Source organism: Pogona vitticeps, chromosome 5 (genome assembly GCF_051106095.1).
Source record: "Pogona vitticeps strain Pit_001003342236 chromosome 5, PviZW2.1, whole genome shotgun sequence".
In the NCBI taxonomy this organism is placed as follows: Eukaryota; Metazoa; Chordata; class Lepidosauria; order Squamata; family Agamidae; genus Pogona; species Pogona vitticeps.
In genome coordinates this window covers 141,794,006-141,809,893 of record NC_135787.1, presented here as the reverse complement: position 1 = coordinate 141,809,893, position 15,888 = coordinate 141,794,006, and the positions used below count along the sequence as shown (strand labels likewise).

The 15,888-nt window shown below is 41.1% G+C and overlaps 1 long non-coding RNA gene across 1 annotated transcript; it reads right to left on the bottom strand.

Moving 5' to 3' along the window:
• Window positions 1–9,180: 9,180 nt before the first annotated feature.
• LOC144583323 (uncharacterized) lies at window positions 9,181–15,666 on the bottom strand. The gene is made up of 2 exons (XR_013537047.1): window positions 11,106–15,666; window positions 9,181–10,080 (listed from the first exon to the last, which is right to left on the bottom strand). It is a non-coding gene; the product is annotated as an uncharacterized LOC144583323 (long non-coding RNA).
• Between the last annotated feature and the right edge of the window lie 222 nt (window positions 15,667–15,888).

Sequence of the window (15,888 nt, the reverse complement as noted above, 5' to 3'; positions counted from 1 at the left end):
TTTCCTCAGCTGTAATTAACCTCTCTGATTCCAGGCCTTCTTCAGCTGAACTCATGACACTGGGAGAGATTTGATAGTGTGTAACCAAAACAATAATAAGTTTTTTGTGGTTTTATTTATACTTTTCAAAAAATCTTATTATAAGCTGCAAATTCCAGTTTTGGAAGAAAGGTAGATTTAAATCAAATAATCAGATTATTAAAGATGGTACTGCTTAACCTTGCTCTGGAGCCAACAAATGCATGAGGCACACTCCTCTTACTTGCACATTTGCTGCTTATGAGGAGTAGCCATATGTTTGTCCTGGCAGACAAATGTATAGTGTCTCCATAGAAGATAAGCTTCGAGGCTACTCTGAATCCTATCTACCATACATGAAGTTTACAGACATATTACACTAAAAATGAGGCTCCTTCACACGGCAACCCAGTGTGTAGATGGATTATTTGGTCAGCAAGCGTGCGAATTGTTGAGGCAGTGCAAGTCAGAACAGTCTCACAATCACCTCACATACAGGAAAGCTGTGAGAGCCCCTCTGCATGCTCTTTTGAGACAGCAGTATGAGAAATGATATTGCATGAAACTTTTGTTCTCGAGACATTTAATTTTCATGCTGGTATGAGGAAAATAATGGTTAACTCACCACACAGATATAATTATTGGTGATGGGGAAAGGACACATACCATGAGGAGTCATTTCTGTCAGGCTTTTCATTTGATTTCTCTGCCTCATTTCCTTCTTCCACAGTTTTGACTTTAATTTCAGCAAGATGAATAGAGGGGAAAATAATTCACAGCACAAAGCAAAGACATCTGAAGCCAGCTGAGGCATATATTATATAAGGTTAAACTATTTTGTCCCTTGGGAATTAAGTTAAATATCTGATATTATTGGCTTAGATGGTCTATAAATTCATTTATATTTTTATTATAATGTTTTTATTGTCTGTGTTCTGTCAATGTCTTTTGTAGTGGTGTCTGTCATACAACACTTAAAAAAGTGGAAATCAACAACAGTTTAGAAACAGTGTAGAAATAATGGTGATAGGAGTACGTTTAAAGAAAAAAGGACAATTTAATGCTAATTTGGCTTTTGGGAGTTTTAAGCAGATACACTTGCAAGATCACTTGGGTATAACTATTTTTTTAAATTAGCCAGTCAAGTGGCTTTGCCAAGCCTTTTAGCCTCTCATGCTAAAAATGTAAGAACAATTAGAACAAGCTGCCTGGTGGTTCTTCACCTGTTTTCCTCCCACCATTTCCATTTTTAAATTTCCATCTAAAATCTAAGGGTGGAAAAAAGGCCTTCCACAGATATGGGTATAGACCCGGGCAGTGGTGTAGCATTGGGGGGGGGGGGGGGAGACACCAAAAGGACATTTGCCTTGGGTGCCAAATTTCCTTCCCCTCCATCTCCTGCCCAGCCTTAGCAGGGTTTGAACCACTGGCTGAAGTGGAAGGACAATGCCCCTTACAAGATTTCTAGGTAGCTGTCTATCCTTAGCAGAGGAAAGGAAGAGGTGGCTCTGATGCGGGAGCTTGGCTGCCCCCACCCCAGTGACACCAGCTTGGCTGGGAGGCTTCCTGGCATGACAGTGACTGCCCACCCCCACACCTCAGGGCCAGAGACCAAGGGATTGCTGCCCACTCTTCCAAGGCATCTTTTTATTTCCACCACCCCTCAACTGCTAGGCTGGGTCTGCCTGTCAGAGCGCTGCAATGATGGGTTGCTTTCCACTAGGTTGCTGACAGTTCAGGGCTGAGAGGAGAAGGGCTCCAGCTGCAGTGGGCCTTTGCTTCTCTACCCGAGGGACTTGGCAGATCTCCCCCCCCAACAACCATAACACAAGATGAGAGGGAGCAGTGAAGGGGTTGGAATCCCAGCCTTTGTTCCACAGCTGGAATTTTGCCCTTGGATCTGGAGGCCTCCCTGACCTGAGACTGGGAGCTGCGAAAGGCCATGGGAGAGAGGATGAAATGCGGGAGTGGGGGGGGGGGAGAGAGCAGGTGGATGGCACACATGTACTGCTTTGGTACTGGGAGGCTGGTGCACTGGCTCTTGCCTTCTCCTAGCCATGTATAAAGAAAGGGATCCACCCCAAACATTTAGCTGCCCAAGGTGAGACAATGTTTGGTACCCCTCCCCTCTCAAAACGTGTAGGATCCCAAGCCAGCCCAGGCTGTCTTGGCCCATGGGACAGGGAAGCACCACAAGCGTCCCAATGGCTATTATCGCCCACTTGCTGCCCTTTGCCTCACAGCAGAGGTGCATGCTATGCCACCATGGGGAAGGGAAGAGTCTTGTGGGGGGGGGGAACAGGGGCAAAGTTTTTAAGAGGGCACAAAGTAACTTTGCATCTGGGAGGTTGAGGAAACCTGGGCACATCTGTCTGTTGGGGGAGATTCAGCCCAGCCCAGCACAGCCCAGCTGTGGACAGGTGGGCAGGGCTTGGGTTACAATATCTGCCTTGCTGGTCCTTGTGGAGCTGAGCTGAGTGCCTCCAGCTAATCTGAACGTGGAAGGTGCTGGGCATGGAAGGTACTGCTGCTGCTAGTGCCCTAGAGGAGGAGGAGGTGGTGGTGGTGGAGGAGGAGGAGGCAAGGCCGGTGGCAATGGCATGGTGGTCCCCTTTGTCCAGAGGCACCCGGACACCTGGCACTCATCTAGTAGTCTTTTCCCCAGACTCTCTGCAGGACCCACTCTGCCTCTGAGCATGTGCAGAGGTAAAAGGGGCCATGAGTCAAGCATGACACAGCACTTGTTGCTTTGTTTTCTGCTTGTCCCAGTTCAAATGGAGCCCTCTGTTCCTCCCTCCCTTTCTCTCTGGATGAGGTGATTCAAAGCGTGGGTACTGGGAGAGAAAGGACCCCATCCTGGAGTCATGGGCCAGGGAAGGGAGGAGAATGGAGCAGACCCTGATCTCAACCCAGGCCCAGCACAAGCTTTCCCACCCCCCAGGTTCCTGGAAACCCAACTTTCCCAGCAGCACTTAGTGAAGCTGTTGCTGGTAGCTCCCCTGCTGCCCTATTAAGCATCTGCACCTGAGGCAGATTAAGGTGGTACAGGAGCTCCTCGCACCACCAAGCCAGGCAAGGGGAGAGGCAGTGGGCCAGCCCTTGGAGCTGCAAGGGAGTTCCAGACAGGGGAGCTCTCTGCAGGGACATGCAAGCTGATTTGGAGGAGGGGGCCCATGTTGAATCCTGGTGCTTCTGATCATGCACAGAGTTCCTCCTCCTCTTTCCATGAACTAATTCTGGGCAACTGATCTTGAGGACCAGGGCTGCTCCCATGCGAGCAGCAGTGGGCCTGCCTGGATGCCATTTTTTTCTAACACCCCCCTTTCCCCATCCATGTTTGGCCTTTACTGAGCTCCCCGCTTCTGCAAGAGTGAAGAGACAGTTGGGAAAAAGAAGGGGTGCCCACAGTAGGGAGACCACAATATTTGCCTTGCCCTGGGTGCTGGCAACCCATACTATGCCATTGGATATGGGCCTTATCCTGGAATATGGGGGGGGGGCAGGTACAAAGCAACCAGTAGATCCCAAACCCAACCTGTCAGCTTTTGGAATGCCCTGTTTGGGGGCCCACCATTGGCAGGAACAGTTCTCTGACTGGCAGACCTTCTCTCTGTCAGCAGAGCGACCTTGAATAGTTACACTTAAACCTCTCCAGAAAATTGGTTAGACTCTGGAAGTGATGCTTGAAATAAGCATAGGGGGCCATGTTATTCCTCCCAGCAATATATAAGCATGCAGAAATTTAGGGAAATGAGTTCACTATTTCCTAGAATGCTTCGAATGTTGAGCATTTTGAAGATGTTAGTGATACAGAGCAAGCCATATAAGTTGAATATATAATATAAAGGCAGCAAATGGGAAAATTACTTAAGGTCACATTTGTCCAAGTGTCTCACCGAGCCACCTGTGCATGCCACACTGATAGTTTTGTCAGAGAACTGGAGATAAAATTTAGTTGATCCACTAGGTGAAGCCAGTTGAGGCCAAATTAATAGCGTTACCTAGTGGTTGGAAGCAGATGTTCTCTTAATTTTTCAGTCCTGCTTGGCTGATGATAAGAGTCCATGTTGTCTTCTAGGTTGTGCTCTGGATGGCTATTCAGGTATCTTTCATAGTTTGGGGGGGAGACAAAACTGTGTAGACTTAATACAATACAATACATCAGTAACAGAGATAGCTCATTTACTGATGGTGGAGTGCCTGGTGAGAGATAGGTCATGAATAAACATGAATTCAGAATGATTCAGCCTTGAGCTTTCTTGGAAATAATGCATAACAATGAAATCTGCAAATATAGGACAGAACACATCCATGAGAACCACTTCCACTCTACTATCTGTCTCCCTTTGCATCTCCTCGGCTATATTCTGCTCCTGGCCTTTAATATGATCCTGCGTTTGGTAGTGGAGTATCAACAGGGACCTTCTGAGGGAATTCAGAAGCACAGTGTGATGAATATTCTGTTGTTGGCCTACCTGGATAGGGTTACAGAAGGCTGGCCAATAGAACCAACTTAATTGGGCTGCGTGCCCTATGAAGAGTCCATAGCACTACCCTATCCTTTTTTTTCTCTTAATGTCCCTGTTTGACACACCCATGCTGTGTGCAAAATATGAAAGCTCTGCTTGGAGAACATTTATTTACCAACCAGATGAGCCATCGGACAAATGTCTGGACACACAATAAATCTTTTCATTATTTTAATGGAAGTCATAAGTACTCATACGTTTGTTCACTAAAATGTACATGGATCCTACAGAACCAAGTGCAGCCTGCACTGTTGGCTCCTGTAATTCTGTTTATCATTTCACAAAATGTATTTACATAGATTTTCTGGCATAGATTAGACAAAAAAAGGGATAGTAAAATAAGAAACCACTGAAATGTATTTATAAATGTATCATATTTCATGAAAGCCTGCCCCATGACTATTCAATTATCTCTGTTTTTTTCTGCAGTAGCTCATTCCTTCTCATGGTACGTTTCTTTGCTTTCTAAAACTTGCTAAGAGAAACAGACCTGTTAGGGAATCAGTAAAAATCTGGCGTTTAACACAACCTGTTGCTATTTCATCTACCTGTTAATTCCTGAGATAGCATTGGACAGCTTTAATTATTTTGTATATTGCGACTTCATCTGTGAGATTATGAAAATAAAGTTTTTTTTAAAAGTTATGCTTTTTTTAAAAAAACTTGAGAATGTAAGGAATCAAACATGGCATCATAACATTATTTTACCTATGATAATTTAATTGGAGTTTAGCGCATGCTGTCTCACACATGGTGGAAAATAGCATCTTTGATTTTTCCTTCTTCCTTTTTGATTGTGTTTCTTTAAAATGTAGGGAGATATTTTCCTTCAGCAGGCTTGGAAAGAATCTTTCTCTCTCATTCTCTCTTTGTAATTAAGTGTGATGCTTGTAGAAGTGATTTGCATGTACAATTTATAAGAATCAGTATTTCTGGATACAAGAATTAATGAAGGACTATGGACCTAAAACAAAGATGCAGTCTATAACCTCATTTTTGTGCAGTGAAACCTTTAACGGTGTGATGCTAGTTTTGTGGCAGATGAAGCATCATACCTAATGTCACACAGATCTGCTACGGTATGTTAGACTCACCCAACAACATCACACATCATAATGTCACATAGATCTTGCAAACGGAGCTGAAAGGGAAATTTTCTTTGCAGTCACACCTTGAAAGGTCTAACATGCATGGAATGCAAAAAGAGGGAAAAGTCCTAGTTTGAAGCCTGAGAAGATATCTGGAGGAACAATAGCCTGTACAGAAAACATGCTTTCAAAAAAGCAAAGCAAAACTGGTCAAAACACACACACACACACACACACTCAGAGGTGGGGTGGGAGGACAGTCCAGACAGAAGGAACAGCATTTCCAAAGAATAAAGATGAAAATGGAAATAGATAAGGCAAAAGCATAACATGGAGAGGAAAATAACAAAGATGGAAAGTGCACAGAAAGCAGAAAAAAAAAAAAACCATGCCACATGAATAATAGGATTTACTGTAGCTGAAAAATTGAGAGCTCTTAACACTCAGAGTCTATTGAGAATGATCTTATTCATATTTACTACCGCTTCTAAGATAGCAATCAAATCGCTGTTCTACTGTTTAGTGAGGAAAACAAATACCTTACTCAGAGGTTCTGCAGGAAATGGAAGTAATTTTGGTCTTGCTTTGTTTTAGAACTACGTATGTCAAAAGAATCATAATCCACAAGATGCATTTTCTTATATTATAATTGTGCATATTATAAGGGGGAGAAGAGGTCTAAAGGTTTGTATGAATGAGTGTACCCCAGGTGGTTTGCTCATATATTTTCTTTTTTTAACCACACACAGTTCTGCTGTTTGGTTTAATTGGTTGTATACAGTTTAGCTAAATAGCAGAGCTGTGAAAGAACAGAAGTAATCCATTATGTTGACCTGGAAAGATAAATTTGCAACCAAAGCCAGTGAGCCCTCTAGATGTTATGAAATGCAATATCTTATCAGTTATCAGCCTTGCCAGGGCCAATGAAAACTGGAGTCCAATGAAATCTGCAGGTCACAAGTTTCCCAGCCCTGTTCTCAATAGTTATATGCTAAATATATAAGAAATAAAGAAATACAAATAGATATCTTTTCAATGATTAAAAAACAAACTCTGTCTGAGATCAGAGACCGTCTCTCGTTGGCTCAAACTCCCTTGAACCAGCAAATATGTTGCATGATCATGAAAGATGGTAATTATGACTCATCATCCAATTTTTTATCATGGAAATAAAGGTGCCATGCAATCCTACACATGTCGAATCACAGATAAGCTGCTTTTGGGTTCAGGTAACCTCTGAGTTTCAGCCTAAAATCCTCTGAATAGCATATGAAAAGGTTAATCTAGGGGGTACTTGTACCTGCAAGAATATTCTCAGTCAACCTCATTAAAGAGAAAGTAAAAGCCCCACCATGTCAGGAACAATGTCAATTAGAAGTGTTTGGAATTCATAGAAAACCCTAGAGGGTTTTGAGGAGACAATTCTCAGGGAGACTAATGTTACTGCCAAAATGTACAAAGTGAAATTCAAATTTAATGTTAATGTTCTATTAATTTAGAACTTTACTTTGAAAATTCCAAGGTCCATATTGAAATACGCCATGCTTTCAGTGAACCTGCTGCTCAATTTTCTTGCTTACATCCATAAGCAAGGGGCAGTCCTACAATACATAATGTTTTTCTCCAAAGTATCTCCAAGATTCAGTTCATGTCCTGCAGAAAGATTAGTGCCAGCACTCATTACACTTGTTGAACTTCTGCTCCAGAATGGAGAATGGAAAAATAACCTTATTATGAAAGAGGTCATGCTGGCTAGGGGATTCTGGGAAATGTAGGATTAAAAATTAATTTTCCCAAGCTGTGCTCCCAATGCAAGTAAAGCTATGGATACACTGAATTCCAATGCAGACCTCTAAACTTAGTAGCAGCCTGTTCCATAGTTGTAAAAAAGTAAAACTCCCATCTGGATTTCTCTGAGGATGGTCAAACCAACCAAATTGCTTGTATTAGATGGGAAACTGACTACAGTAAGACCACTAGCAAAACAAACTTCTTCCATTACCTACCATAGATGGAGATACTGGCTATGCTCCTTCAGCAGAAAAATCTCTAGACATGGGAAGGTAAAATTCAGTAGACAATATTTCAGTTAGCACCTCTCTCTGGATAGAGAGGCCTGTCCTGCTGTCTTTTCATGGGATTGATCTCTGCATTCCGCCATTAAGTGAAGATGGCTGTGTTTGGCTGTGACATCTTATTTATGGGAATGTCCTCCTCCAAAAACTCTGGCTGGGACTGACACCAGAAATGAACCTGAAAAATGGTAGGTTGTGATGATTTGTGGTTGGCCATCAACCTTGAACCACAAACCAGCCAGAGGAACGAATTTCAAACCCATTCAGTTCTTGGTTCATGCCTGGTGGGTGGTGCTTACCTTCTCCAGCTGTGCTGCCACACTGCCAAAACTCTGCTGAACTGATAGGCTGGCGCATGTGCAGGGACAACAAGTCTGGCTTCCAGAAGGGAAGTTGGGCCACTGTCTTTGAAGATGGCATTGTCAGAGAAGGAAGAGGAGGCGGCTGCAGGACCAGATAGGGAGGTGCTGGGAGCAGTGGGAAAGGGGTGGGGCCATCCATTTTGCTGAAAGGAAGCAAAAAGGTTTGGAAAAGTTCAAACAGGAAAAAGTTCAGTGCTTTGGTTTGGCAAAATGGAAAGCACAAACTGAACCACAAACCAGCCCAATTTGTGGGGGGTTTTTTTGGCTCATAGTTTGTGCCCCACTCTAGTTGACACCATTGATATTTAAGTGACATGGAGGTGCTTAACCAGGCTTTGATGTCTTTAGTGACTGGCTATAGCTTGGTTTTTCTTGCTGGGGTTTAACTGTGATTTCTGGTTTTATGTTAAACCACCCATAAATTGTTTTGAACCTTTAGGACTCATTCTAGCCCATTCTGAAATGTTTTAGATAACAGGACTGGCTGGAAATATGCCCGGCAATAGATTTATTTATTTATTTTTTAAAAAAAAACATTTTGTGAATAAATCAATCTAGGACCTTACTTTGAACATTCTTCTAATGAGCCTTTTGGTGGCTCCTCCCAAGCCCTGAAATTTCCTATGAAGGGAGGCTAGAGCACCTCTTTCCTGCTGTATTTATGACATCAGACAAAACCTATTTTAATTCAAGTCGATCTTCGGCAACTATGGAAGGGGGGTTAAACTGAGCATGTGCTGCAGTTCTTTCCTAGTGTCTTTTATAGTTGTGTTTTACATTTATTGTGCTTTTATACGTCCTCTGCTTTAGTTGTATTCGTGCTTTTTTAATTGTAAGCTATGTTGAGTTCCAGTTTTGGGAGAAAATTGGGATGTAAATTCAAAAGATAAGTACATAATTAAACAATGAAATTCCACGTAATTGCAATAGAGATATAATCAAATTATTTCCAAACTGCCGGATTTACTTCTAAGCAATATTTCCCACAGGATCAAGGAAAACATATTTATTTTTGTTTAGAACTGAATTACATAAAAAATTATATATATGTCTACACATCTGAGTCCTGAAGATCAAAAGGGGAGGGGAGTTGAATCATCCTGTGTTTCATGGTTTACCTGCCCATCTGATCAAATTTCTCCCTGTTTGTCTCCAAATTTTCTCCCATTTGACACGGTTAAGTGAATATGGGAGACAAGTGTCTGGGAGAAAATACTGAGGCGAGAGACCCTCTAAAACAGGGAAGGTTTAACTTGAGCCTTTGAAGGTAAAGATTCACTTGCCTTGGTTTGTGTAAAATCATAATACCATTGGAATACAATGTTTTTGCTTGTTTGCAATGCAGTGATGTGAGATTTTTGTAATGCAACATTTATCTTTCAACTATGATAAGGCAGGTGGAACAGGAGTAAGGCTCCCCCTGCCCCCAAATTATGTAGCTTAAGAAGAAACAAAGGGAACATGTAAGCAAACACGAGTAACAAGAAATAAATCTTCTTTCAGCCTTTCAGTCAATTGGGCTCTTCTCTGCTGAAAAAACGGTAAGCTATGCACATAATTAGACTTTGCTCTGCCACAATAAATCACTTTTCTGAACTCATTGATGTACCCTGACACACTGTGCCCAAGCTGGCAGGCCTGCCTCTAAATAAGGATCTGCTGAGTGGCTGACATGAACTTCTGATGCATTTCAAATAGAGACAGTGAAAATCCTTTAACAAGCCCTCTTTCTGTTTTTTCAAGGTCTCCCACAGAGTCTGTCTACTACTGATTTATCTGAACAGTCAGTCCTGTACACAGATCGCACACCATTGGGGTTGTGTTCCTTGCAGGTTCTCCTGATGAACTCTGACTCTTGCTCTTATAGTTTTACAGGTATTTATCTTTATTTTCACCACTGAAGAATTTGTTGCATTCAGGAAAATACATGTGGGATCTGTGGACTTAAAAAACAAAACCAAACAGAAAATGTTTTATCTGATAGAGATGGTCTTCAAAGTGTTTGAACCTGGATGAAAAAAAAGGTAGAAAAATCACAGTCATCAATTTGCAGAAATGAGCAGGACTGTTAATGAAATGATCTTATGGGGTTGTTCACATGTTAATAGTAAGCTAGAACAGGAAATAACTTGACAGACACAGCGTGGCACCAGCACTCACACACACATGTGCATGCACACACGTGCACATGCACACACATGCGTGCATGTGTGCACACACACTTTATTTCAAGGAAGGACATAAAAACATTCCTATCTGAAGGGAGTAGCACAAGGTTTGAGGGAGTCAAGGGCAAAGTGCCCTCTGCCCCCCAGCTGTTTTGTGGTCACCCTGTAGCACCCTAATAGAACTTAACTGCCAGCAAACTTATCAGATGGTAGCTAGGAAAGATCTCTTCCATTCCTTTAAAAAATATTTTTATAGGTAGTAGCTGCAAAATGCTGGATAAGGTTGTAGACATCTGCAATCTTCTCTTCACTGGAATGCTTTCAGAACCTGACCAAGCATGCCATTCAATGTGGAGGCCTCTGAAGTGATAAAAAAATCTAATTATCTCAGAACAAGCAACACTGATATGTCCCATGCTATCATCAACAGTCATGCTCAGGCCTTGCAATTAAAGGCCATGGTTTATTTTATTGAGTCAACCCATGCAACATCTTGTTTAGAGAAGTCTCATAACCTCTGGATGCATGTCCTGTAAATAGATTATCCTCTCTTTTATCATGCCAATTTGTTTTAATTAGCTGGAAAAACTGCTTTGACTGGACATGTGATCCCAACCATCTTCAAGATCACTGCACACCACATGCTTATAAGAATAATGAATTAAAATAAATAGAACATTGTATGTAGAAGGGTAGACTCTCTTCCACTTCTAAGGAATCCTGCTGTCAATAGGCATTCTTCTGCATTCTTCTTCATCCATATTCTTAATATACTACCTGGTCTTTGGTTCCAAAGAATGGACACCTTTCTTACCATGTCAGGTTTGCTAGAAAAGTTGATTAGAATAAAAAAAAAGCAACATACCTTGTTGAAGAAGCCAAGTGCTTAAACAAGTTCTCCCTTCCTCATAATCAGCAGTCTGAGGAGATCCCTGTCTCTTCAGAGTCTGTGGGAAGAAGTGAGGCTGACATTTGATTGATTGAGTAGTAGATGGGCAGTTGGACCCAGTTCTGAGGCACTGCCAGCATGTGGCTTTCGTCTTAATAACTTTCCATTACATGCATTTCCTGTAGCAGAAGGAAAACTACATTTGATTCCTTTTTGATGGATCTTCTCCCTACCAGAACTCTATTGCTTTCAGAGCTGTTGCTGCAGAAGCACCTGAAGTGATTTTTATTGCTCCTATAGAGGCATTAAATGATTTCAGGTGCCACAGACATTTTCATGTTTTGCTGCTTTGATAAGTGAAGTCAGTTGCTTAAAAACTAGTGCTGTGCTGTTTTTAGCTTTTGACATACCCCTGGAAAAAAAAAATCAATATTCTGTGCCCATCAGAGTAACTGAAGCTGTACAAATATCACAAAGGATGGAAAGATTAAGCTTCTTCAGATTGCTGTGACATAAACTGCCAACTGTAAACCTCAAGCTGCTCCCTTTTTACTTTCCCCCTTCTTCTCTATCCAAGAATGTATTTTTGCAAATAAGATAAGGGGAAAATATTGGACTACAAATATCCTCAGAACCGTATTACTTTTTAATTTCCCCCTCCCTCAGGGTCAAAGTATATATTTTAAAGAGAAAGCGCATCCCTCACACTTTTATCTACAATATGATACATGCCTCAGCAATCAGACCTGTAGCTTATGTTTACCTCACCTTCCACTGACTAAACACAAAACAAATCACACTAAATGCAAGATACATAGGTGAGGAAATAAATCAAACTGTGACTGTCATTTTTCTCTTATTGGGGAAGCACCTTTGCAAAAAATGTAAGTGTAACAGCTAGTTTGACCCTGTCTCAGAACATGCTAGCAGTCTATAGAAAGTTAAGCATGATAAGCAACCAATAGGTGTCCTAGAATAACTGGGAAATATAAAACTTTAAGAAAATAGTGTATATATAATGTATTGCATTATTATATTGTATTGTACTCAAAGGATTTAGATGAATGAGTTTAATCTTCTTTGACAAAACATCTTAGATATCATTTGGGAAAAAAGCAGTCTCTCTGTTTTCAATCTGAAAGAATTCCATTCACACATAGTCAAAATGGCAAAGTCCATGCTAAAGAGGATAGTGTCAGAACCCTTGAAGGGAACCCCTTGATATATCTAAAAATCTTTAGATATATATGTAAATCTTTAGATAGAAAAAAAAACTTAGAGGGCAGATTCCTCCCAAACAACTTCACATGAACCAAGCATGTTAAGTGGTCTCAGAGTATTGATTGACAGAGGGAGTTTAAAATAGGAAGCAATGTGGGCCAATGACAGAAATGGAAAGTCAGCATGACTGGCTATGTGGGACACTGAACAAGTGTCTTTCATATTGTCATGTTTTGCTGCACATCCAATTTGTACCTTTCAGTGTATGGTGAGAACATACATTATCTTCCTAGGAAAGCATGAGAAGAATAAATAAATAAATAAATAAAAGGAGACAGGGGAAACTGCGGTGGGATCTAGACCAACTCATAAGATCAGCCATTATGGTTCTGTCCTTCTGGGACGAAAGCTGTTACAGTTTCAAAACTGCATCAAAATGATTGTGTTAAAAATGGTTGATGTATATAAAAGATGGATGTGAAGGATTCTAGTCCTAAGCGACTTGCAGGCTCATATGAGAATTTTGATAGATGTCTCATTTAATGTTTTTTGGTGGTTTTCCCCTGCAACAGATGCTTGATTCAGTATTATTTTGATGCTCCATTGATCTGCTTTCTTTGATTTGTGCCTGTTTTGATGGTTAATTACAATGTTTAGTTGAAAAATATTTGGGCCTCCATGGTCCATTGTAATGAAATTCAGTCAATTAAATCAAATGTTATTGTTCACACACACTGCTTTTGTAAATAAAACTAAACTCTGCAATCATTGCATTTAATTACAATTGTAAAGTCAAAAGACCTGTCAAATTTCAAGAAAATCCTTCAATAAATCATTACAAAAACAGCAAAGACTGTGTGGAGAGTTATGTAAAGAATAACTTCTTTCCCTACTTTCTTTTACAGCAAAAGAACAGCAGTATTAGACCTCTTTGGTGAGATGAAGAAAAGTGAGAAGTAAATACCAGATGGAGCTGATTTCTTTATATCAAGCCTTTCCTAATTTTATACGATGATAAACAAGTATAACTACTAGGGGTGTGCAAATCAAAGCAAAGTGTGGTGCTTACATACCGACCGATAGTATTTATAACATTCTCTGGGAGGTTTACAGTTTTAATTGTGCAGGCTGCACATTGCTGTTTGCCCCCACCCGTGATGAGCTAGCACTCAATTTGCGAACCTCAGAAAGATGGAAGGCCAAGTCAATCAGGGCTCCTTTTAGGCATAAACTCTCCAACTGAGTCCATGGCTAAATAAACAGCACACAGATTAGGTCATTTATGGCCTGGGGTCCTGCCAGTATATGTGTGTTTCCAGTTCTCTTTCATACAATTTCTGCAAAGGACATCATATGGATGGCAAGGCCAGATGGGATTTAGCACCCATTTATTTATTTTCCTGGAGGTCCATAGTGCAAAACTTACCTCCAACACCAGATTCTCTTATAGTCTTCTCCTGTCAGCTTTCTTTGCAGTTTAACTTTCACAGCCGTACACGTCGTTGTTGTTGTTTAGTTCTGTCCGACTCTTCGTGACCCCATGGACCAGAGCACGTAAGGCCCTCCTTTCACAGCCATACACAGCAATCATGAATGCCATCATATGGCCTTGAGGGTCTCCTTCTTTCTCTTATGGCTCTTAATGGTAAGATAGTACATATCCCTAATAATGATTTCTTGCCGGGTGATCAACCAAGCAACCAATTTGCCCCATGAGAGTTTTCTAACTAGCTGAAGTTTCTGAATGGTCTTTTTAAAAGTCAGACTCACATGGGCGGCAATGGTGGCTGGCTCAGGTCCCGCTTTTCCAAGAATGAATTCAACTGGTGTATGTGCCTAAGCTGTCCACAGCTGCAACCTGTACAGTTGCCATTTGACCCAGTTACCAGGTTTTACCCAGATTTTACTCCTCTGTGCCCATGTAGCCTATCTGTTAGACTAGATTACAACTTTCATTTTTTTTAAAGTGAAACTTTTACATACAGAATTGGAGACATAAGCAAAACATCCAGTTTTGACCATATCCAATGAGTAAATATATATCCACAGTTTGGTAGAAGTATACTTCTAAGGTGTAGTGTAATGGATAGAGTGATGGGCTAAGATTCAGGACGCCTGGTTTCAAACCCCTGCTCAGCCATGGAAATTCACTGGGGCTTGGGACTGATAAAACCATTCCTGAAACATCTCACTTACTTTGAAAGCCCAATCAGGGTCACTATAAGTTGCTTCTGACTTATCAGTACATAAACAGAAAATTTGGGATTTTCGAAGAAGCAGCTCTCTTAGTCTGTGCAAGCACATCAGATGCCCCTCAAAAACAACATGAAAGAGACACACACAGAGAGAGACATAGAATGAGATAACTTGTGGCACCTTGAAGGCTAACCACTAGAATTTATTGTGGGCTTTCATGAATCAAGTCCACTTCCTCAGCTATAAGAGTGAGACGATATGGGTGTCATATTGATACATGGCCTTATGACCAGGTAGTAATGGACAATGGTTTATTAATAGTGGAATAGCACTATCAGATGCCTGTGAGTAATTCAAGCACCAATCTACAAGGTGTTATTGACACAAGGGGCAAACTGTGGGAATCAATGTAAGATTTCACACTTTGTCATGGCATAGGAACACTTACTGATATTGTTAAGCGGGTTTCCAGCATCTGTATAGACCTTATCACAGCAATTTATCTTTCAAGGAGACTCTTGGTGCAGTGGTTACACATTGCCCTCCTTTTGGCTTGTAAACCACCCAGCGAGTGTTTTAAGTGCTATGAGGTGGTATACAGTATAAGCAGCATGCTTTGCTTTTTTGCTTTATTTCTGTAGTGTTCTTCCCCACCCCGTGAAGATCACACCAAGACTGAAATGTTCTGAGACAGGTTTTTGTGTGTTGCCATGCTTAATGTCACATTTATTTCCATTAATTCTTTTTTTACAGCAAGTGCCCTGTTTGTCCTACATAGCAAAAGATTGCGTAGATCACATTAGAAGAGGAATAAATCAACATGCCCCTGGTGTTGCATGTGACATTACTGAGGCCTGCAATTGTGTCGGCAGAGTAGATGTGAGGACAGAGTCGGCATGTGAGTTTTTAACTGGATTTAATTCTCATCCCTGTGTCAGTGCCATATAGTCTGTTGTGTGTCAATAGTTGCTTGAGATTGGGTTGTGGTTTGTTTCTAACCAAATATAGAGCTTGGGAGAGTGAAGTATTCTTGTTAAGAATTAGATGAAGATTATTTATGATGTGTGTGAGTGGTCTCAGTTGTGGGCTGAAGATAAAAACTTATGCTTGTTGGTCATTTTTTTCTTCTGCATCTGTCTTGTTATTATTATTATTATTTTATTTGATTTATACCCCGCCCATCTGGTATATTCTATCACTCTGGGCGGCTTGTAGGTTGCCTCTGCATATTCATCTTGCCTGCTAATTTATTATTTAACCATTTTGAGTGGGTGTTGTTGTCTGAGAAATGCCTTTTGCAAATCCATGAGTTTGGAGTCTCTCTTGTGGGCCCAAGCTAATG